This window comes from Excalfactoria chinensis, chromosome 6 (assembly GCF_039878825.1).
Source record: "Excalfactoria chinensis isolate bCotChi1 chromosome 6, bCotChi1.hap2, whole genome shotgun sequence".
Taxonomy (NCBI): Eukaryota; Metazoa; Chordata; class Aves; order Galliformes; family Phasianidae; genus Excalfactoria; species Excalfactoria chinensis.
Window position 1 is genome coordinate 34,527,856 of NC_092830.1, and position 24,520 is coordinate 34,552,375.

A 24,520-nucleotide genomic window follows, 5' to 3' on the forward strand; every position below is an offset into this window, starting at 1 on the left:
AAATACTTGAAATCTCATTGTATTTCTTTTAAATAAAGACTTCATATAATCTTCCTCCTTTCTTTTAAAGGATCGTAAGGGAAAACTAATCAAAATGACTATGAAAAGAAGTTACCTTTGTATGTTCAGTCATATAACCAAAATCTCCTTCCTCGAGAATAATATAAACCAGATGGAATAGATTTCCAACACACACACACACACACATCTTCTGGACATCTCCGCATACAACCTCTACTTTTCAGGTCACTATTCTTAATTTTTAATGAACTCTTTTCTTTCTCCCTATTTCTTTAAAATGAAGACAAATGTTTTGGCTAGTATGCTTAATTCTGCATTTCCTATTAGCCTCGTTACTCTTTAGATATGCTCAGCTTTTCCTGCTGCCACATCAAAGAGTGGCATGCTGCGAACCCATAGGAAACACACTTGAAGTAGAACAGCAACATATTTCCCAAATCAATGTATAACAGCTTTTCCCTGTTTGATATCAATGGAGCCACATCGCTTTGTTTCCTTTCTTCGCACAACATAATTAAAACGCGGATCTCAGCAAGGTCGAAAGTTAGAAAGCATTTAGAAGATGCTAAACAGTAAGTAAATATATTGATGGTTGCTATGCCTAATTCCCACAAGCTTGAAGAGTTGGGGCTGGGAGAAATCTATAAGTACCTGCTTGTACCACTCTTTCACTGAGTAAGGCCATGCTTATCAATGGCCATGACCAGAGGCAGGAACCAGGGACAGAGACATCAGAGCCATTGGAAGATGTGACCTGGGAAGATTCTGTGATTGATTCTAAGATCAACTTCCATGATGCACTTGAATAGAGAAAGGAAAAAGAAAAGGCAGAGTGGGTCTAGTACCATGAAATCATCATGAAATTTTCATATAAGAAAAATAATTGGTACTGCAAGCAGCATAACCCTGTCACATCATTTATTTCCCATTCCCACATCGTCTGCTGACCCACTAGCTTTTTCCCCCATACAAGCTTACTGAAAAGGACAAGGACTGGTCAAGATTAGAGGCTGCACAAAGGTTCTGCTCTCAAACACAGTCTCATCGGGGCAAGCCAAAGTATTTGTGCAAGCAGCACAAGGAAGTTCATCCTGTCAGTGGGCAGGAGGCAACCATTCAATAAACAAACAGTACAAGTAATAAAAACTGGGTCTATAGGAAAGAAAACAAGCTCATGAAAGGAGAGGAATAATTGTGGATTTGCTCTGTCCTGCTTATTGTACACATTTGGCTGCTTAAGTTAGTACTTCTGGAAATCAACTTTGCCTGAACTCTCCCCTGTTTACCTCAAAGAAATCAAACAGCTGCCAAAAACAAATATATATATATATATATATATGTCAATAAAATGAGAATCTTGATTCACTGACCTCTGCAACTTCCTTGCAAAATATACACATAAGTGTAAAATAAAATCATTCAAAAATGCTCCTGCAGAGGTTTTAGAAAAGCTCAGCAGCCTCTTGCAGACTGAAGTTGTGTAGCTCCTCAAAAACACATGCACACACACACACACACATATATATATATATATAAAAATACAAGAATGCCAAGAAATGACATCAAGCCACACAGATGCTTTTAAAGCCAACATTTGAGAAACAGTTGAAGTCTAAAAGCCAGGATATAGTGGTCATAGCCCATGGTTATACGTTCACCCTGTTGAACAGCTGCTGAACGCTTGTTCAAAAGCACAATGCGCTTTAAAGGATGCAGTCCTGAAGCCCTCAGAGCCAAAGCAAACCTTCTAAATTGCCTATCTTGCAATAATAATAATAAACCCTGTGGCTTCTTCCCTAACCCAGATGGTTTCTTCCTCAAGATATAAACCATACAAGCTCTGTTCCTGACTCATCAATGGACTTCCCAAGAAAAATGCAAGAAGGGAACAAGCAAAACCCCCTATTTGCAAAAGAAACTGCAAACTCTCTAAAACCACAGCAACAGCAGTATCTTCAATCAAATAAGGACCCACTCTTATTATTAGTCCAGTGGTGCTCAGGAAATAGTTACTAAGTTCAAGTCACCACTTATTTGCAGTGTTCGTGCTCTAATTAAGAGCAAAGAGATTGTCAGAGGCAAGGAAGAAGAGGGGGACGTGGTGAGAGAAGCAATGCCTTCCACAGAAACCCATCGCCACATCTGAAGGTGAACCTCTTGGAGGTTCCTGGAAATGATGAAAAATAACTATTCAGCCTGATATCACCCACTTTTAAATCAAACTTTTTCAGCAGAAAGCATCACTAAAAATTTCACCACCACAAAAACATGTATCTTCACAATTCACTTGTTTTATGTTGACCTAGAATCAGGCCCATCATTTCTTTAAGTTAATGTCCAGACAGAAAAACCAAACAGATCTGAGAACAGCCAGCCTCTGTCCTACTGATAAACACCAAAGCACATCGTGGTCTCTCAGTTAGACCTAACCTAGAATTAAGGTTTAGAAGGCAAGGGCTGTATTCCTCCACATTGAAAGCAGGGACAAGGACTAGTCCAGTAGCTGCCACAGATCCACACAAGGCCATTTTCCATAAACAATTCCCATGCAAGCTGTGTATCAACGACGAGAGCTGAAGCAAAGTGTTGAGTCTTTGGGCATCATCTGCGATGAAAACCCTAAAAGAAGAAAAACCACCACTGTGCCAGCCACCAGGCCTGTAGCACTGCATGTCCCACACATGGAGAACCCCTCACCCCACACCCAGATGGAGCTCACACCACTGTGTTTAAGACACTCCTCCCCAAGTATGGAGCAAAATGTTGTTCTCACATATTCATAAGGATAACTCAGAGCAGAATTCTGCCTACAGTGCTCACTGGCTGCTCAGCACTTGATCAGAAGACATCGCTTGTGATGTGCAGCATCTCCAGCAATTCGTCCTTTCACTTCACTTATTTTCTATTCATCTCGCATAGCAGATTGCTAGAGAAACACAAATGGATTTATACTGAATAAGAAAAAAGTTGTGTGCTGTAGAAAAACTTCATCTATACATTAATTACAGCAGTGCATGCCTTCTCACAGAAGAGCCATTTGAAGCCTGAATCTGGCTTAAAACATTATGCATGGCCAAAGTTCAGTATCTTTTTCTGTTATTATTATTACTCACTGGTTACTGTAAGCAACCTCCTGATACAGCCTACACGGTTCTTGAGGTCACTCCACAATAACAGAGAAAGTGATGCATCCATTCTGCATGGCTCACAGACTCCTTTCCCCAAAAATAAGGAACCCGATTTAAAGGTTGTGGCATTCAGAATGCAAGCAGAAATCAGATCTATTTAACAGCTACCAAAGCAGCTGGCCCCTCCTCACTGAATGTGACCAAATCACCACAAGCCAGAAGAGATGCAAAGTACCAGTGTTAATGGCAACTAATGTTTATCCTTTGCTGGAAAAAAAAAGCCACGTTTTCTTAAATCTCCAGAAAGACATTCAGTATAAACTATAAAATCTAAACAGACAGGAGGTTAAACCACTCAGCAATTTAATGTCACTGAAAATTCTTCAGGTTGGCTTTGCCATGCGCGTTTTCTTTTGTTATGAAGCAAAAGGAAAAAGAACCAAGGAGCTCATGGTAGAGGCTAAGGGAACACCCAAAAATACATCTTCAGGCAAAGCAGAAGTAATAAGCCTGGCTGTGCCACAAATGTTTTTATTACGTATTTCATAAGATTAAACAGCCCTTGAAGTTTTATTTTCAGCACAGGATATCACAGTACTCCACGATGACATAACTTCTTGCCTAGGCGCATTTTCAAAGAGTAAATCACACCGTTATCCTGCAGATCAGTGGCATTCCCTCTAAAAGAACTAATTAAACACAGAATCATGAAACGAGCTCTTAATCTGATACAGGACTCTTCCACTCCAAGTGTTTTTATCACCCAAATGCAGAAGGGAGACAGGTAGGAAAAGCTTTCATATCTAAATACAGCTCCCATACACCCTGCAGTCGAGCTGTAATCAAGAACAAATAAGTGCTTATCTTCAGAAAGCTCCAGAGGCAAAGAGCTGCTGTAGTACTGGAAGAATTCGCTTACTAAATGCAGGCTATTTTTTGTTTTAATCACGCACTTCTTTCTGGCTGCTGTCTATCTCACTTTCTTTTCAGACTCCCAAGCCTGCTCTCTTGTCTGAGTCCCTGGGCAGGCATTGCTGTGATTCACTTAAAAGTGCTCTTCTGGAGCAACTCGCTCAACAGAGACATGCCCTTTGTGTTCCTGCTAAGCTGGCTTTGGTGAGAATAGCGTGCTTGTTTCCATCACCTTATCTGATCACGCAAAAATTGCTCTCCGTGCTCACACCAGGGCACCAAATAGTCCTGATACAGTGAGTACAGGACACACAGATACTACAGAAGTGAGTGCTTCCAAGCTACTAAGAGTGAAGCACAGCAGTAATCCTGGGTTGAGCAATTTCTTTCACAGAAGAACAAGACTGCGTGGTTGGACAGCCTTCAAGGCAGTCAGACAGCACACAGCAAGACCCTGGGCAGATAACAGCTCTTCTGGAGCGCTGGGCAAGTGCCAACCTTAAAACTGCAGTACAGATAACCCGGAACAAAGATAACCTGGAAGGAGAAGACGTCCCCAGCACTGTCCTTTCATTCCTGAGACAAACATAATCTCCCCACGGTTTGGAAAAGACCTCTCAGATCTCCAAGTCCAACCCCAACCCACCCCCACCATACCCACATCTCTCAGTGTCACAACCCCATGGCTCTGGAGGTGTCCAACGATGGTGACCCCACCACTCCCTGGGCAGCCGTGCAACCATTCTACTTCCTTCCAAGAGTTCATGTGTTAAATACAGACATCCTAACAGCAGAGAGGTACTTATATAAATTTAGATTGAAATGCAACAGTCTCACTGCATTTACTAGACTGTATAAACAAGAGTATGATTAATGCAGTGGAGCAAGTAGAAGTCCAATCTTAAAGCTGTTGTAAAAATAACATCTCTGAAGCATACATTAGAGCATTAACCTGCAGAAGCAACACTGCTTGTATCTGCCTGCACAATCCAGAACTCATTCAAAAATAAGCATTTCCTGGGTATGTTCTTCAACCAGTCTAATTTTAACCTAGCAGCTTTATAAATTTACACAGGGTGGCAAGCCAAACCGAGTACCCATCTGGCAATTCCATACTTCAGTTTTTCCCCCAAAACATCAACAAATTTGTGGTTGAGCTGAAACTCACAGAATCATAGAATGGCCTCGGTTGGAAAGTACCATAATGAACATCTGGTTTCAACTTCCCTGCCATGACTTCAGAGTCGTCTGTTGGGAGCAGCCAAAAGAAAAGCAATGCCCTTGGAAAGCCTCTTTCCTTGCATTGGTTGCAACGTGAGAGTCGAGTGACTGCCTCAGATTTAGGCTTATGCCATCCACACCCCCTAAGGCGAGATGCACACAAAAACTTCTCCATGCTGCAGGGAAATAAATCTCCACATTCAGAGCATCTGACTACTCTTATTCAAGAAAGAGATACAGACAGAGTATAGCACAGCTGAATTTGCAGGAAGAGATCTTCCAGTGCTGAAGAGTTATTTTCAGCATGGGTCTTTGTCTCCTGCATTGATTACAGGTCCAGAACCAACACGTGGGAGATAAATGTTCCCAGAGTATTTCCAGTGGTCTTGCCAAGCATTTTTAGCCTCAGCACGTTGCAAAACTGTGGGCATTCACAGTTATGTTACTCTGATTACCATCTTGTTCTTTTTACACATTTGATTTTACTTGATTTTAACAGCTGCTACCTCAAGTTGATTTAAAGTGAGAAACATATTCTTTCCACCATCTGAAATCTAATACTTTGTCACTTTGCAAACGGTAGGCAGTAGGAATGGCTAAAACTTGTGGGCTGTGAGAGATCAGCTGCTAATTTAAGGATGCTTTTGAGGGATGAATAACATTGCATGGAATAAATAGAATATGCAAAATATGATGCCTTCAGTACCCGTTCATCTTATGGTTTGGTAACATTTACCTGCTTACAATAGAACTACAAAAGGGCATCTACTAGAATCCACCTGATACACATTCATGCTTCAATAAATAAGCAGCCTTCCAGAAGGAGATGGGTTGATGCAATACTTAAAACACAATATTGCTCTGACAACTCCAGAGTATATGCTAGCAGTTGCTCTTCTGATTTTCAGTGACTGTAAAAGGGATTTTCCTCAACCTCCAAACTGAATTCTCTCTATAAACCTTGTTATCTTAACCCTGTCACCTGAAATTTGCCATCATGACTCATATATGGTACCTTCTCCACGAGACGTGCATTAAAACAGATGGAAAAACATATCTCATCCGTACATAAGTACCGTGTAAGTACTTCTTCATGAATAGGGCATTACATCTTTCATCTAGTGCTGAGTGCGTGAAAGGAAACATACACAGCTGCATCCTGAAAAGACAAACTGAGTACTGGAGTCTGTCATTAGAGTTTCTTGTAAATTCAAACAAAAATCATCAACAGAAACTACTCATTAATACCAGATAACCGTGGCTTTGTCTCAATGCATAAAGAAAAGAAATAAGCATTCCAAGAGCAGCAGTAACTTCTGTAAACGTTCAGTAACTTGTATTCCTTAAGTGATGATACAGCAGATAAGTCTCAGCCAACTAAAGTACCATGACAACATTTACTTCCAAAGCCTTCTACTGATCCTCATCAGCACTTCACCAAAGGCTTAGCCCCAGCTGCACATCCATACCACACATGCTTTAACTACATAAAAGCAATACTGATTTTTAACCAACCAGCCTACAAGATGCTATCTTTCTGAAGACACTTTGCATGGCTGCACTCTGTTATCTGTTGATAGCAACGTGCATCTTCACAGGCACAGAGCACATGATGGATGTGGAACCTAACGCCATTCGATAATGGCTTAAACGCTCGTTATCATCCTCTCATTTCTTCAGATAATCACAGCTAAAGGATAACATTCAAATGACCACAAACTTGAGGAAATCCAAATATCTTCATTTGCTTATACTTAATACTACAGGAAAGAAAACCGTCTTTCATCAGCATCTCACAAATTCACTGCTCTTCACGCAGCATTCATAGCTCAGAAAACTCTAGCCCAGTGATCTTTGAACAGCACAAGGATTCCAATTTACAATGAAACAACAAATAAAGCTATGCCATGTACAGGACCAACCTGTTCCCACTAAGCACACACCATAATACCCAGAACAATTCCTCATTCATGGGGTCTCTGGTTCCTTGGACTTGGCCGTGTGCTCCTATAGGTTTCAATGTATTTATTTCCCTCCTGGCAAGAATATAAGCACAAATGTTTTTGTATGGTTTATGTCACACTTAGCCAGGCTGCAGATCGTGAACAAACATGATAAAAAAAAAGCCTGAGAACTTCCTTTCCATGGAAAGAAACCAGGTTAAAATAAAAATAAAGGAAAAAAAAAAGAGAACAACCACCATTTCTACTTATGGATGAATGCACCAAGAAAAACTTGGCATGTATTCGTCCCCACCCTTCCTCTTCTGTAAGGTTTTCTCTAACATAAAGGCAGCACTTAGCACAGCAATCCAGACGGTCTTTATCTATGGCTCAGAGGTCAGCCAAGGCAAGCTCTCTATGAGAATATTTTCCCAATGGAGATGTTAAGTAATTAAGTAACATACGAAGGGCTCAAAACTCATTTCTATGGGCTTTGCATTAGAACACGAAAAAATTCACCCTTAATGCACCCCTGCTTAAGCACCAGGGGGAAACTCAGAGGAGGACAGACCTTGGGACACTGCAGCTGAAATCTGGACCTGCAGTAGTTATGGAGCACTGGTTCCACTTCTTGCAATGAATCATTTAATGAAGCAATTCACAGAAAAATGGAAAGTGACAGGTTCTACCAACTACAGTTGGCAGCCAGCTTCTCTAGAACAGATGCCTGACTGCAATGAGAACATAAAAAGCTTAGCTTCCATCTCAAATTTTCTGTCATTATAGAGGTTACAAAAGTCTACGAAGAACGAATAGCACCTCCAGAAAACACCTCAAGAAATGTTTTGTGAGGACCCATAAACTCCAGCTTTCGCCAAATTAGTGATTTAATCAAAACCAGCTCCAGCACCTCTGAAGTGCTGAAACATGTTTCCACCTGTCCAGTTTCTCTTCTTCCAATAGTATTTACCTCGAGTTAAAGACACAATTCTTTGATTTTATGAGCCTAATGCAATAACTTAATTTAGGTTGCTAATGTGTTCAAGGCTTTCAGACACCCAGGGGACCCAGATGGCATGAGGAGCATACAGATGCATTTGGAGAGGATATTTCTTTTTTTTATGTGAAACAAACTGTGGATTCCTTAATATATGTCTGCAGCAAGGTCTACAATGAGATAAAAGCTTAAAAGGGTGTCTTAGGTCTAGGAGAGGTGGCTTCCAAGCCCACTTATGGTTTCTAAGCACTACTATGCAATATAAATGATGACATCATAAAAAAAAATCCCTAAAATACTGTCAGTAAATGACAACACAAGCATTCTAGGAAAGCAGGGTTCGTTTCTCCAAAGTAACATTCATTGCTACAAAGCAAGGATAAATAGAATATGTGTGTGTTAGGGAGATAACATATGCTTCTGTTATGGTGTGTTTGGCAGTAGAAGTGCAAGCTATAGCTGATACACTGAACTGCAGCTCCAGGGAAGGCCCTTGTTTTAGTGCCTCAAGTCCAGAGAAATGCAAAAAAAAGGGCACCGTGCTGACCTGCTCTATAAATAATGCTATTGAATTATGCCTCCAGCCTTATTACCGGCACCAGAAGGAGTTTCATGGCTTTAGAAATATGGCATTGTACAACTCGGTTTGTGCTTGGTCTCCTTTAATGCTTTCCACCCTCAAGAATGCTGTTAACAAAACACGCCATGCGCTGCAGAAGGTCATATCAATCATTGTCTGCTGCAAAGATCACTCCACGCCCACACCCAAAGTCAGCAACAGGCAATAAAGTGCTGCCAAATGCCACATCTCTCATCACAGCCCCAGGAGTGTGACTCAGCAGCCAGCAAGAGCCATCTCAGATGGAGCAGCCCCACGGCACAGAGGTAAAAAGCTGGCTCTGGCACCCCTCTGTCTACAAACACCTCTATCACCAGGGCAGACAGAGCCTCATCACACACGTGGGGGTCTCTCAAACCAGGCAGTGAGGCTCTCAGCCAAATTGGTTAGTTATTATTATTATTAAATGATTTTGCTTTGGTGTTCTGCCCATGAGAACTCTCCACCTTCTGGCACTAACACTAGTGGTGCACCCAAGGGATAAAGACTTTCTAGTGTGCAAAAATGAAGCCTACTGTGAAAGTCACTCACCTCCTGCTCTTACAGCACCCAAACAGAGCGTGGAGAAATAAGGCAAGCTAGACAGCCATCCTAGTGGCACAGGAGAAATGACAGCCTCACCACTGGACATTCAATTTAATTTATAATTCTCTCACTTGTTTAAGTCTCGGAAAATGCCTTCACTATCTAAAACTCTGACCATCAAACTAAGAGCCTCCACAGGTCGCAGGTGGTCTTTTCGGAGCTACTGTGGCCAGCCCTGCAGCAAGGAAATGAAACTCTCGGGCTCGTAAACAGCCTTCATTTAAGACACTGGAGCCCTCACTAATAGAATTAGTTTCATATTAGCTGCTAAAAACACCAGTTTGACCCACTTATTAGTCAAGCCATTTCTTTTCAGGTGTTGTTCTCTGGTTTTGCTCAAGCACTAAAGAAAGGGGGAAAGAAGAAAGGGCTGTGTCACATACTCTTGCCTCAAGTTACTGAATGCCATACTAGAGAACATTTTTCCACCATAGATGAAAAGCGAAGATAGGCAGTCTTTCAAAACAGCTACTCTTGAGGACCTCAAAGAAAAAGATGGGAAACAACATCTTTCACATCAAACAATGGATTTATGCCCTCCAAATCTGCATGAAACACAGAACTTACAACACCTGCTGCAGATTTCATTTTGGATTGAAACATTAAAAACAAGCAAACAACAGCAAAGAAACAAAAACCAGAAAAGCACTAATCACTCTCCAATAAAAAAATCCTGTTTTCAGTCTCTTTGCTTCCAGTCCAATAAATTCAGTTTCTACTTTCTCACAGTACCAGGAAAAAGACCAAGCGTGCAGCAGAGATTTAGCATCACTAGTAACGGGAGGGAAGAAACATTGCTTACCATAGGACCCAGAACACCAGCTCTTTTCTCACAAGTGAGAATGGCCAATCAGCCAACACATCCTGCTCACTGAGGCAGCTTATGCACAATGGGGTTGGAAGAAGTACTTTTACACTGGGCACCAAGTGTTTCTTCTCCAGTTTAGAACACGTCTACCCACATTTACATTCTGTTTTGAAGACTTTAAAACCTAAGGATGAATTGCAGAGTTCTGTAAGTGGATGCTGTTTTCCCTGTCTTTGCATCCCTCCACCTTGCTTTCTGTCCTGCATGAGTTTTTGATCCAGCTCGCTGCTTTTAAACTGGCCAGAAATGAACAACATGTAAACTCCTGGTTAAGGCATCTTTAATGATTGCGCAGTTCGTAAATATATATTTATATATATATCCTTTCCATAAAATGTACATGCATCCTTTCAAAAATTCAGTAAGCCTATTAATTATGCTTTTAAGGATTGGAATTTAAAATGTCACTGCTGACATTTAAGGCTCATAAAAAAATGCAATGTCTATCTTGTCTGTGAGAAACAGGACCATACAATCTATTTTAAGATGAAAATATTTATTAAGGAAGGCAACTTGCCAATTACGAGTACAAACAGAAACAAACCTATTTAGAGCAAGCTGCTATTTTTCCTTTTATAATCTTCTACACACGGGGACGTTTTTCTCCCCAACACAGCGCACAAACTAAGTGACATCTGGTGGCTACAGGCTGTAATATAAGTCGGCAAGTCATTGCGATGCTGTTAACCATTTCGGTTAAGTTTATTGCTTCCTAGTAAAGCTGTGAAGCTTCTTAGATGTTTTATTCATTTATTTTGACATAGATACTTCTAAGACTCTCATTTACTGTGATCCCCAGCAGTGGTGACAACTGCTGTTAGCTAATTGAAGTGGGGTTGTCACGTTCACATCAGGAAAAACAGGATTCCAAAAAAGGAATTAGCAAGACAGCAAAACAGCACTGAGGTTTAGCCAAGCTACCCCCCAGTGCACATCACAGAGCCAGGGCATAAGGAAAGGGTTACACACACAGTTTTGAGAAGGAAATCCTTCAGACACTCATGTTAATGACTACTAGCTTAGATTTCCACAGGTTGTTAGATTTTAGATTGCTAACTTTAAAACCAAAAGAAATAGGCGTGATTTTTATGCTGGGTTCAGCAACGTAGTGGTACCAAACCTGTTAACAAACCTGGAAGTCTTTCCTCTTTTCATTCCTTCTCAATCCTCACCAATGGTCCCATCTAATCCATCCATGCCCTCTGCACCTACACTTGCACTGCAGGTGAAGCAACTAGAGCTGCCCTTCCAACTCCTGCAGCCAGAAACACGGACCCCTTTTGGAAAATAGTAAGATTCTATTGGATAATCAGCAAAGATGTGGTCGGCTACAATTAAAATGACTAAACTGCCATCAGCGTGCTTTCAAATCTTGTGATACCAATCTCTCCAGTAATAAGTATCTACAGGAAAAAAAGTCTGTGAGCTCTATCTAGCAAAAAAATCAGATGGAATATAAACAGAGTCTAAATATTTATCAGCAAAGGAAGTTCAAAATTATCTCTGCAAAGTAAAGCGGATGGCAGGCTAAATCCAGAGCCACTAAGCGTTTTTTGAGGGATGCGCTAGGAGGAACTTGGTTCTCAGTTTGACATCACTAAATCAAATTAATTCCTTCCTCCTATTCAATTGCTACCTAAAAAATCCCTGGTGCCAAAAGGGCAACACTAAAAATGGCCCTAAGACCGTTCCTGAATGGTGCCCCAATGCAAAAGGCTGAACTCCTATCCACGCAATGCAATAAGTCTGTTTAAATAAAGAGGTGGATTCAGGGGGTTGTCATCACTTTGAGTGCCTAAATATCCATAGCAAGGAAGTCCAACTGCACACTCGCTTCCCTTAGCCCAGAAACCTGCACAACTCCACAGTACCTCAAAAAAAGGGGACCTCTGGTGTGGAGCTGCATCAGGAGAGGATAACACTGGGGGATGGGGAAAGTCTGTGTCCCAGAGGCAGTGGGCACAGAACAACCCCTCAGGGCAGAAGACACAGCCCCTTGCTGCCAGAGCTCAGGGAACACTGGGACAATGCTCTCAGACACAAGGTTTGGATTTGGGGTGGACATGGTTGAAGCCAGGGGGTGACCTCAATGATCCTCATAGGTCCCTTCCAGCTGAGGACATCCCCCGATTCTATGAAATAATAGAGCAGGGGTGTTATCAAATGAAAGCATCATCCCCTTTCACATGCTCTCAACCCCAGCAGACATCACTTCCACCTTCAGACTTCCCAGCTGAACTAAGGAACACATGCACAGAAACCTCCAGCTGCACGACTCCAGCTCCAGCAACTCATCAAGAAAAGTTTTTAAGATCTCATTTCGATTTATTTTTTAAATCCTGGCGTGCTTAAGTCAGCAGGAAGAGCCTTCATTGATTTCAATGAAGCCAGAAGTTTATCCTGAGAACCGCTGTGCTGGAATGAGCACAGCATTTATATCACCTAATTTGAAACCCCATAATTTGTTGCTTAAATGCAGCTTAATGGTACTGGCTGTTGCAGAACTATTTGTTACCTTTAAAGATACACAGATAAAGTTATTAAAATATTGCAATGTAACATTTTTAGGGACTGTGGTTGGGAGAGTCTTGTTTCAGTAGCAGGCAAGTGGTTTAAATGCATGTGTTGTCAGAAAGTGAATTTTTTTGATACAGAAAAGCCTTGGCAAAATATCTAGGAATTACAATAGTCCAACAGAAGCCGCTGTTGGTATTTAAATGGTTACACGTATTTTCAAAGTACATTTTTCAGTATTTCTGTCATTTATTATCCAATGTAGCTGCATAGCAAGATGAAAACCGAAGAAACTGGAGAGATTACTACACCCACTTAATGGCTACCATTAAAAGACAAAGCTATTAAATCACAGCAGAAGCTTTTTATGCATTCCACTGTATTACACCAAAAACGAGTTACTGCAACATAGAAACTGTTATTTCAAACAGCAAGAATACTGATTGGTTTTTTTAAGCTGTAGGCAGAAATAAGCAGCAGATGACCTGAAGCCACCTAGGAAGGATACCTTATCCAAATCGTTACTGAAACCACTTCAAAAAAGATAAGATAAATTAAAAAGGCAGTGGAGACTGAAGCTAAAGATTCTTTATTGTCACCATCCAGCACCATTAAAGGCACCAGAGGATACTCCAGTCCACTCCCGATTCACAGAGTCCATATTGAACTTCTCCAAAACAAGTGGAAAATATTCCCATTGCCCACAGTTTGGAGGAGCCAAATTCAGGTTTCCCTTACATCACAGAATCATGACATTTGGAAAAGACCACCAACACCATCAAGACCAAGCATCAGCTCATCACTACCATGCCCATTAACACCATGCCCCTCAATCAACACCGAGAGCTGAGCTGCTCCTGAGCAACCTCAAAGCAAGAGAAGCCCACGTGGGATTTCCATGGATACCAATACATATATTCCATTTTACTACACCGAGTATTTTTAATTTGGCTGCTTTCCTTAGCAATGTTCCAAGTAGCTCCTCTGAAGAGTTAAATGCTTCAGTATTTAAATAGCCTGATGTTACACAAATCAATTTTTCCTCCCTCCTGTAATGAGAGCAATGAGCTTAGGATCCAATGCTCCCTTCCGCTCACCTCTCACATCTCATTTCTTGTTCAAACTGTTCTAAAGCTGACATAAATAGCTTTGCAAAGTAATTCTAATACTGAATGTCAAGAGCAATAGTGGTTTCATTCTGATTTATTCTTATCTCTTCCTCAGGCAAGTTAATCCTCAACCTGAGATACCGTTTTCATAGCTCTATAATTTATGATTTCTTTTTTCATCTAAGTTATTTTCCTTATGAATAGGCCCAACGAGCTGCTCAAGGCCTGAAGCTGTAATAGTCAATGCTGAAGTGCTCAAGAACAAGTTTTTGTCCTTTTATACAGACACAACTCTAGCTCATGCAGTAATCGTTCTTCATAGGTTTTCACCCAGAGAAACTCAGTCACTTTATCTGAGCTCTGCACTTGCAACGAATGCAAAACTACTACCCAAATATCATGGTTAGAAATCCAGAGACCCACCAAACAAACAAGGAGTTCCTAATTCTGAAGCACAGCTGCAGAGCATGAACCCATGCTCCTTTGTGGAGCTGACCTGCCATCAGCTCTGCATGTGCTCAAAGCCTGATGCACACATGAAGCCTGCCCCTCTTCCACTTCAACAGAACAGCATCCAAAACACTTTACAGAAACGACCCCAAGCAATTTTCTGGTCTCAGCAATCAAACCAAAAGGATCAATTCTACAGCAGTAGTCTACAAATGTGCTAACCATGGCTGCGGAAGGAAGAAGAGCACAACCCTTGGCATCCCACTGTGAAATAGATCTATGAAGAACTGAGCTTTAGGCGTTCCTTACCAGTCTTAGTTTTAAATTTCTATTTTACTTATTTAGCATTAACAGTGTCTACCTCACATTACCCATTTAATATTTTTACGTGTCTGTTAAAAGATAGATTGCTGATCTAACAAGTAGCCAGAGTCCAAGAGGTTGGAAAGGAATACCAGAAATACCATAGGATGGCCCTGTAAAAGAAGCATTGGCTTTAAGAGTTTAAAGACTTCTCTAGGGAGCTTATTCCCTTGAGAAGAGCTGGCCTTGCAGGCAAACCCATTTCATTACAGGATAAATATTCCTAATCTAAAATGATCCCTCTCAGCTTCCTCCCATTCCTTGCTTTACACAGTCAGACCTCATGGCTATACCACTCTTTCTTCAGAAGAATACATTCTGGTATTCACAGGTCATTACGTTCTAGCTTAGGCACCACACAATTAACACTGCACCCAAATGCACAATTTAAGTGTCTGCAATCTAGAATCAACACAGAATCCTAGATTTTAGATTGCTTCCAGAGGATGGATTCAAAGCCCAAAGCTGCACTTGGATTGGGGCTGCCAGAAGGACTCTGAAGAGTAATTTCAGTCTGGGGAAGGGCCACAGTGCTTCGTTCTGCCAAACTGTGGGTACCAGATCAGATATTATGTCTTTTCATCTTTCACTTATATGTTATCATGAAATTCTAAAGCCTGTGGCATTTCCCTGCTACTCATCTGGGTCCAGGAACAGGAAGAGGCAATGGGGCTGGTGCTGTCAAACCACTGACTCCAGTGTGCAGCCACAGAGGACACAGTCAGCCATTGCTACCCAACTAGACTTCATTTCAAGTGTTTCTTCTTGCTTGGCAGCAAGCACCTCACCTGTTTGCCTCTTAATAAGGATGCCATGCTCCTCCAAGTCGCATTTGCAAGCCACATCCAACAGCTGCTGGAAGCCAGGTGTAACATAAATCAATAAATATTCCACAGCAAAGCTACATTAACTGCTTGCCCCTAAAGTGCTGTTTAGTGGCATGTCAAGCACAGCTGTGTAATCAAAGGATTACAGAGCTCCCATTGCAGCGCTTCTGCTGCTCTCCAGCTCCTTGCGAGCTTTCCCTTCTCCCTCGCGTGTAAAAACCAAACCAAGCAACTGGGGTAGAATTGTAATCGCGTCCTTCAGATCAGAAACACAAATGAAAAGGTCGTACAGAGAAACAGCCAGTGTGGCTGAGCACACAGCGTGCTTTCTGGTAGATACACATAAGCAGCCCAATGTATTTTGAAGGGAGCGGGTCAACAATGCTACGTATAACTGGGCAGTTTTAGTGAGATTGCAATGAAAGTGGAGAGATCAGTGTAATTCAGGCTGCTTTGAGATAAGAGCTTGTGGGAGCTTACAGATCCCGTCCCCTTGTGTGAATAGCTGTATTTAGACTCCAATCTGGCACTGCAGTTCTTCAGTTAAAAAAAAAACAAACAACAACGTCACACTGCACTAATTGCATAAATAAATAATACTCATTCGTGGGGGAAAGCCCTGAAAAATTTCTTCTTTTTTTGGGAAATTTACCTTATTTTTCCACCATGGTTTGCATTCTTCAGCCAAGAAATGTGGTGGGAATGCAGAGTAAAGAGGAAAATGGGCAGGGTGGGGGAGGACTGAGGCTGAAGAAAGCGATTAGGGAGCCCAGCTCAAGTCAGGGGTGGCTCCTGTAAACCTCCCAGCTGTTGGAAATGGGGCAATTCACATCACCTGAGTTTTCAGAGCAGCACCGAGTGACTTAACAGCATATTTCCTTGCAGTTTCTGGTGGCAGGATACAAAGCCCTTAAGGACAGAGTAACTGCAGGTGTAATTAAGACCTAGGAGGTAGAAGAAGTATATTGGCACCTATTTAAGTCATGGCTCTCTTTGCCTGAGCAATGCATTGGTACTGGAAAAGCAGCACAGCTGGATGTTGCAGCTCCTTGAGTCAGTATGCCATTTGGGCAACATTAGCTACTGTCTCTCCTTAAGGAAATTGTCTGAACAATGATTAGAACACAAAATGTAAAGGGAACACAGTGCTGAGTTACAGCTTCTTAATATCATAGAGTGGCCTGGGTTGCAAAAGCCCACAATGCTCATCCAGGTCCAACCCCCTGCTGTGTGCAGGGTCACCAACCAGCAGCCCAGGCTGCCCAGAGCCACATCCAGCCTGGCCTTGAATGCCTGCAGGGATGGGGCATCCACAGCCTCCTTGGGCAACCTGTTCCAGTGCATCACCACCTTCTGGGTGAAAAACTTCCTCCTAATATCCAACCTAAACCTCCCCTGTCTCAGTTTAAAACCATTTCCCCTTGTCCTCTTACCATCGGCCCATGTAAACATGGAGTAAATCCACATATATATATATATATACATATGGAGATATATATATACACACACACCCAAATAATATGCTGCATCTTTGACCAATGGACATTTCTTTAAATAATGAGAAGGATCCCCTATCCAGGCAGCAGAAGGACTTTAATTAAAAAAGAAAAACTTACATGGTGATGTGGATGTAGTATCACAGTCAACAACGCCCCATGAACTCTGGGAGCTTGCTGCCACACACCTAACTAAATGCCAATTGGGGAATGCTGGGACATGTTCCATTACTGAATAACAATGCCCACTGAAATCACCTGAGCTACCATCTCTGCCTACTGAAGCACCTGGTTCTCATACAGCTCCTGCCACAGGTGTCTGCTACCAGCCCAGAAAAGCTAAAATCACCCTCTGTGACACTTCAATAAGGTCTGAGACTGTTCTGGAGTACTGGCAGGCATTGGGAGGTCATTAACACAGAGGATAAATCACAAAATAATGATTTATTGATCAGTATTAGAACTGTTCGTGCTAATTTGTGGCCATTACTGCACAAGTGTATTTACTTCATCCAGAGGGCCTATGACTTTTCAGCTACTTCCATTTTTCCCCCACCATAAAAACCTACCACGTTTTTCAGGTTACATTAATTTGATAGTTACCAGTTTGCTTCTAGCGAATCAATCCATTCCAGCCAGTAACTACAGAGCAATATTCTGCACTTGAAGAAGACAGCTCCCAAATCACGCTGCCTCCAGGTACAAATAGCACAGTGCCTGTGTTGCTTAAAATAGCATTAAAATATCAGCAGGATCTTATTTGCCTCTCTTTGATTATGCCCACATAATCCCATCCTTGCTAATGCTGCGAGTGGATTATATAACTTTATCCTTCCACTTCAGCCACACGAAATAATCCAAACATCAGAGCCTGCTCCAACCTGCTCATTTGGAGTTTCCAGATAACTCCTTTTTGTTTAGCAAAGAAGATAAAATCCATTACTGTCTTCCCCTGCATTAGTGGAATTAAGTGCTTTGTCATGCAAATCTCCACTGTTTCATCATGTTCCTGGTCCAGACCCTCAAATAAAGCCCTCTGAAATTGAGATTAGTCTTCCTATTACAAAATTTGAACCATAAAACTGTTTTGTTATTGATTTCAGAACTGCGAGTTGACTGCGCTTGCAGGCATAAGATCTAAGTGCCATTTAAAGGGAAAAAAACCATGTATTAGTTTCCCTACTAACTCTCCATAGAGGTAGTTACATCCTTTCTGCATTCAAATTGATTTTGTTCCTAGTGGAACACGAAGAGTCAGCCAAATACTTTGACTCAATGCCCAACAGTGGGATGGCACCAGCAGCAAAGGAACTCTCAGGCCAAGAGATCATAGAAGCACAGAATGGCCTGGGTTGAAAAGGACTACAATGATCATCTAGTTTCAGCCCTCCCCCTGCTATGTGCAGGGCCACCAACCACCAGACCAGATGATGTGGGTCAACATTATGATTGCTGTCAAAGAGGAGCTCCAGGGCAGCTATTCCATCAGTATCCAGAGGGAGTATCTATGTATGTATATATATATGTGTGTGTCTCTATATATGAAATACTCGTATCAATTTATATGAATAGCAATGATAGAAACATACACACAGATGCGCAGAGATGCTGTGCCATCTCACTAATGGAAACTTCCCTTCTTGCCAGAGATCAGGCATTCCCCAGTTAGCATGAAGTGCAATGCTGTTCGTTTAGGCATCTGTTTACACCCGTGAGCACATAAAATTTTCAGTAAGACCTTAAAAATATTTACCCTTCACAAACAGCTCCAGCAAACTCGGAGCTCTAACCTGCAATCTGCTCTGCTGTCTTCTTGCTCACCACACACAAAAGGCACGCATTGATTCTCTGGATGCTCACCATTTTCAAGAAGCAAAACTTTCCTCGTGTCTCGTGTAAATCGATCAATAGGAAGACACCTTTAGGCCCAAACCCGTAGAATACAATGAAAAGAAATACACTTTCGTATCTGAAAGTTTGGTCAGTGTTGAGATGCGCCATCTAAAAACTATCATCCCAAGGCACTGCAGCGTAGTGTTACAGCAGCAGGAACACAACAAACCAGCCAACCCCCAGCAACTAACCCTTTATAACCCCGACAAAGTTCAGATGGAGAATTGTTGCTGAAGATCCTCTCACCGTAATAACCCATCCCCAAACCCTGACTGCACTCCCGGCAGACGCACACGGGAACCTATTTTTACCAGCCAACAGCTCGCATTTAAGAAATACTCCTCTCTTCACCTAAAGATACGCAGTAGCGAATAGCAACATCCATCCGCAGCTTCATTCCAGAGTCGCGCTGCCCGAATGGGATGCAACCCTCATACATCTGCTGTCTCAAACCTCAGCAACCGGCACAGCGCTTCCCCGGCACGGCCAACGAGGAGCCGGCAGCGAATCTTTGTCACCGTCCCCAAAGCAAATCCCATTATCTTCGCACCGTTCCCAAAGCAAATCCCATTATCCCTATCACCATCCCTTCGGCAAACCCCGTTCCCCGCGCCCCACGTGCGGGCAACATCCCCCCGCGTTCCTCCAGCACCCACCCGCGATAGGGGGACGCTCTCAGACCCCGTTTCCCAGGGCGGAGGTTACGGTGGTACCGGCACGCTTCGCTCCGAGCCTTCGGTGCCTCCGGGTAGCGACGGCAGCAACACCGCACCCCCGGGGCTAGCCCCTCGGGGCTCCGCGGTGCGCGCTGCGTGCTTCCAACTTCCCGCAAAGTCCCCGCTACCTCCCAAACTTGAAGAGAGGCGACCCAAAGAGCCCCGAACCCGACGAGGATCTCCGCTCTCCTACCTCCTACTCCTCCGGCTCCGCCTGCCCGCAGCCGGGAGGCGCGCCCGCAGCTCCCTCCGTCCGCCCATCCGCGCTGCGCCCGCCGCCTCTGCCCTGCGGGAGGGGGAGGAGGAGGAAGAAAAAGGGGGAGGGAGGGAGCAACCCCGCGCCACTCCTCGGCTGCGCAGCCCGGGAGGAGGCGGGGGGAGGAGGTCCCCAGCAGTGCCGTCCCCCCCCCCCCAGATACACACTTGCATATACGCGCTCCGACCCGCATGGAGGAAGCGTTCCGAAGGAGATGGGCTTTTCCTGAGGGATCCCGCAGGAAATTCCGTCCCTCCCGAGCAAACAGTGGATGGTGAGGGGCGGGGGGGGGGGGGGGGAAAGGCGGCATCGCAGAGCGTGGCGGGGGGCGGATAGGGAGAGGTAGAACCGAGGAGGGACACGGCTCGTGTCGGGTCTCCATCCCTCCTCGCAGTACCGCCATCGTCATTTTTGGTAATGAAATCCTCACAAACGTTGACTAAGAAGCTAGAATCCGGTACTCAATAAGTACAGCGTTCATTCTCCGTAGAGAGGACGCTGCTGTGTGTACATACGCATGTTCATGTGAATGCACAGCCCGTTTATTAAGCCATCCACATAACATGTGCACGTACCTTCTGGGACACAACATGCTGCTTCGCGCAGCTCTTACCCCGACGTGTGCAGCTGGTGTGTGTGCACAGCCCTCTACGCTTCCCTCCTGACGCTGCATGAAGCCTCGCACGGGCTTCAGTCCACACATTTAATGCTCAGCAGTGTTAGTGCCAACAAGTTGATGTAATGAAGCATGAGCTGAACGTGAAAATGCTGCATTTTGGGACGAGGATTTCCAACCAGCGTTGGTTATAACTTTCAGAAGCATCAAAAACATCAATTTGTGGGAATATCCTTTGAAGTGAAAGCATAGTAATTGTAGTAAAATACAAACTTAATGCTACAAGAAACCTTGCTTAATGTAATAGTAAAACACAGAACAGAGCCTTCCAAACTACACTTGGGATTTGGAGTGAAGCAGGTTAAGAATCTCCAATGGGTGATTGATTATACACCTGTGAGACAACATGTAGATAATTAAGGAGTGGACAGAAAATCCCACATCTATAGATTTCCTTCCCTGTGGTGCATGTGAGCTCAGGATGGATCAGAGAACCTCTGCTTGGAACCTCACTGATTTTTCATTGTAAAATCAGCAGAACAGCTGACTGAGGGAAACCTGTGACTTTGGGAATATTCACACACCCCACATTCCTGCCCTGGGTTGACCGTGCTGCCCTTCATGGCCTTTTTAGGCCTCATGAGATGCTCTGAACTGTAATTACACACAGCCATATCACTACATAATTATACTCCCTTCCTTCCTTTTTATGTATTTCAAGCAATTTCAAAGAAACATCAGGAAAACAAAGTCTCTGTTCCTTGGGGAATGCTCTGTAGCGCTGATCCCTACCGACAGCCCCCTGGAGTCAATGTTTCCCTGCAGCATCCACAACATCCCACATGGTCCCTGAAGGCTGTCTCATTACAGTGTATTTTCAGTGCTATCTGGTGACGTGGAGAGGGAAATCCAGCATGTTTGGGCATCATGAGTCCCTCTCCAGCAACTAATTATGTTATCATGGACAGTCATACTCTACCACAGAATCATAGAAGCACTGAGGTTGGAAAAGACCTCTAAGACCATCAAACCAGGCTCACCCTGCAACACAGAGGATCACCCCATTTCTCAACCAAGTTTGAACATATTCCTTAGCTCTGAGCAAGCTTATCTAGAAGAAAAAAGGTGGGACAGCCCAGATACTAATCTGGGGAAATGGACTGCACTGTATTGTCAGCATCTTTAGGTTGCCCTTGCAAAGAGAGGTGGAAAAGCTGATGTCTCTGCTCTGTGCTTCGTACACTGAAGGGAGAAGTTCGTTGCCCATAACCACCCCACCCAGAGGCTTTTGCTTCCTGCTCCTGCTGCTCTCAGGGAGCCCTTTTCCCATGACCCCCAGGCAAAGTATCCATAGCCTTTTTCAAGGCTTGGTAGGAGTTGGAAGGGACCTCTAAGGGCCATCTGGTCCAACCCCCTGCAATGCAAAGGGATGCCCACAGCTCCATCAGGAGCTCAGAGCCCATCCCCTGACCTTGGGTGTCTGCAATGAGAAAGGCCAAGAACCCGGATCTGCAAGAGCTGTCAGGTTGGGATTGCCCCCTGGGTGGGGATTTCTGGCTGCAACTGGGCAGTTTCCATGCAGTAAGCCCAAAGAACCACAAGGTGATGTATGTAGTAGATATATGTGGTAGCAGTTTTAGGAATCACTGCGCTGTGCCGCTGATCCACTCTGCTGATCAAGGCATGGCCAAGTCTGATTTCATGCTGATATTCAATCCTGTTCAATGCATAGCTGCTTTCTAAGACAGGCGGGGGTCAGGGCTGCCACACCGTGGCTTTTCTTCCCTTTTGGCACTTCTTCCAGCTGCACAATGGCTCTACGTGAAAATCAGAGAAAGATTTATTCTTCCTTGTGAACTGTTTTCCCATTAAAATATTGGTACTGCTCTCACCGGAATTAATGGAATGTGTATGTTGTAAAGAAATGCGTTATTACTTTTATTTTCCCCATGGTATCCTGGCAACAGACACATCCTTAAAATTCAGATCACTGGTTTCACGTCTTATACATCCTTTGGTGCTGGGTAAAGGGTATATCAACCTTCAAAAGCTCTGAACGTTTCTTTGCTGCTTTCCCAACTTGCCAGTGGCAGTGATGCTTCTTTCCCATACAGCCCTGGACTGCATCTAGGAGTTCTCTCTCAATCTTTAATTGAAGACAATGGGATTTATTCTTTTTTTTTACTATCATAGGCAAAAATTAATACTGTAGCGGGGTTAGATAAATGTGTTGGGATTTAGTTTCCCATAAATGGTCTGTTAGACTTTAACGATGTATGTTCAGAGCCAGTTTCCCTTTGCCTAACACCATCCTTTTATCCCAAGTGGTATGTCCTTCAGCGCCCTAAATAATTCCTTTTTATTTGTGATATTTATGCCCTCCAAGTACTTGTTGAAGGGTATCGTTTCCCTCTTAGTCATCATTTAGCCAAGTGATTCATATTAAGTTCCTTTAATCTTCGCTCATAACTCAGTCTCTTCAGACTCTTAATCATTTTTAATGCTCTTCTATGAATTCCTTCCAATTTGTCTGCATCTCTCTGGCAGTGAGGTACCCAGAGTTGAACGCCATATTTTAGGCATGATCTCCCAACAGAAGATGTTACCTCCTGCTACTTTTATCTACCACTCATTTAACAACATGCTGGAATCACAAAGTAGCCAAGAATCAATTAAAATAGATTTTAAATGGTTCAGCGCTCTGAATTACCATAATGCTTTTATGGCTCTGCATGCAACAAGAAGGCTTGGAGCTGGTTGAAGCTTGCTGCTTTTGGAAATATGTGCCTTTAGCTCCAAGGGTAGGCGAAGCTTTTCACTTCAGTGCTCTGTGATCCTCTAAAGCGAGGAGCTGGGATTTAGAAGAAAGTGGAGATGGGTTCCAATTGGCATCAGAAAGAGCTCACGTGTGCCGATTTGCGTTGCTCCTCCTCTCAAGTGTGTGGCACCAACCAAGGGCTCTTCACAGCCGTGGTCCATTCATGTGAGCTGGCAGCCAAGGGGCTCAACATTTGGCTGGTTCTGGATGTTGTTTAATTTGTTTTCATGAAGAAAATAATTCTTCTCATGTGCACAGCTCAACTGTTGCTTGTTGCTTTTGTGAGTGAGGAGGGAAGAGTGTTGCATTTCTTTGTGCTGCAGAGTAATAATCTTTTCCACTCTATGTCGTATATTGAAAATGTTGCTCTCTAGGGCCACTATAAAATCCACATCTTCTATCCCTGTGCCTTTGGCAGGGAATTGTAGGTCACTGGGACATTCTGTGTGCCCTCCACTGCCCAGCATTTCTCCTTCCATGTCATGCATTATTCTTCCTCCAGCCTCTGAATTCAAATTGAACCATTTAAAATTCGATCAGGCTCACATTCTAACCAATACTTGGATTCCATGTCTCTCTTATTTCCTCAGCTAATGTTGACCATTCTGCCTCAAGAAAAATCTGATTAACTGTATAACATCTTATAAACGTAAGTAAATTTGTGTACCTTATTCTTTCCCCCCTTGCCATCTGTTCATGCCTAAAGGTAAGTTCTGTCCAAGCCCCAACCTTCAATATCACCTTCAGCACTGAAAAAAGATTGTGGCATGAATCTAAGGCACACTTAGTAAACAAGCAGTCAGAGAATCATAGAACTACAGAATAACCCAAGTTGGAAGAGACCTGTAAGGATCATTAAGTCCAACTCCTAGCACACAGGACCACCCAAAAATCAGACTGTGCATGCATGCATGCATCTTAAGAATTACTCACATTCTGAATGCAACACTTTGTATTGCTTGGGGAAAAAAAACAATAATAATGAAATGAAAAAGACTGTTTCTTTTAGACACAGTGTGTAAATATTTCAATTACCAGGGTTGTTTTGTTAACTGGAGTACCTGGGGAACATGGTCACTCTATGGAGTTGCCATTTGCTGCAATAGAAATCCTATACATGAAGAGCAAATCCCATGCCTGCATGAGTGGGGATCCGGGAGGTGCTCAG

General features: G+C 43.2%; 1 protein-coding gene across 2 annotated transcripts in view; it reads right to left on the minus strand.

Moving 5' to 3' along the window:
- CHST15 (carbohydrate sulfotransferase 15) overlaps nucleotides 1–19,984 on the minus strand; it is a 39,698-nt gene extending 19,714 nt beyond the window's left edge. Inside the window, exon 1 of one of the 2 annotated variants that reach the window (XM_072339949.1) lies at nucleotides 19,856–19,984. The gene's annotated coding sequence lies outside the window, so the exon portion shown is untranslated. Of the gene's footprint in view, nucleotides 1–19,602 lie in introns of both variants that reach the window. The other variant, XM_072339950.1, reaches the window with a different exon arrangement.
- Between the last annotated feature and the right edge of the window lie 4,536 nt (nucleotides 19,985–24,520).